Here is a 931-nt window from a genome sequence, read left to right as displayed (position 1 = left end):
GTATAGTTTTAAATACCGTTGAGTTATTTTCCAAATCCATGTAATCGTTCATTTCTTTAATACTTAAATATCAAAGAAATGTTTTTATAGAATATATTTTATAAACAAAATAATTTTCTTTTATTAATAAATATAAATTTTTAAGAAAAAGAAAGGATGGTGAATGAGAAGCAACAACAGGGGTGGTTTGGGAGCAGATCGAACAGGAGGTGAAAAATCCAAGTTTATTAAATTTAGTGTCCATTGCGTATTAGGAAATATTTCCCCCACAGAAAACAAGCTTATTTCCGACTGCTTTTATAATAATTTATATATGCACGCAAAGTTTATGGCACCATTCTAAAGAGTGATGATTTGAATAGAAACTCTTTAAACTAAAAAATCTAAAGGTTCAGTGATGCGAATATTTTTAATAAATTTTTTAAATGTCTATTAAATCACAACATATTAAGACACTTTTTTTACAAAAATCAGGTTTATTTTCTACTGCTACTGTTCATAAATGTTAACCTATAAAGTGCAAGATTACGTTAAAATTCTAATGGGTAACAAAAATAGAAACTGTCAGCCGTGAAAATATTTTTAATATTTTTTTGTGTGCATATTGCACGATAGGACACTTAAATTAAGAAATAAGTTATTGCGCCTAAATTCATGATATTATGTTTGCTTTTGGTTCGTACTTGTTGCTTTTCCTCAGTTTTTTGGTAATTAATATCTGAAAAAGGCTTTGAATAATCTAAATCAAAAAATAAACAATTTATAAACAGATTGTTGATTTCATAGCAAACGGTTTTTAGTATTTTCAAATGTTTTTTTATTGAATGGAATTTTATTTTGGGTAAAAGATTTCCTTTAAGATGTCAATTTTGGCTGTTGCTTCCATAGCTGAAGCTTGGCTTTTACGTTGCAATGCGGTAGCATCCGTGGG

Source organism: Parasteatoda tepidariorum, chromosome 2 (genome assembly GCF_043381705.1).
Source record: "Parasteatoda tepidariorum isolate YZ-2023 chromosome 2, CAS_Ptep_4.0, whole genome shotgun sequence".
NCBI lineage: Eukaryota > Metazoa > Arthropoda > Arachnida > Araneae > Theridiidae > Parasteatoda > Parasteatoda tepidariorum.
The sequence above is the reverse complement of the archived record's forward strand: the minus strand, read 5'-3'. Positions refer to the sequence as shown.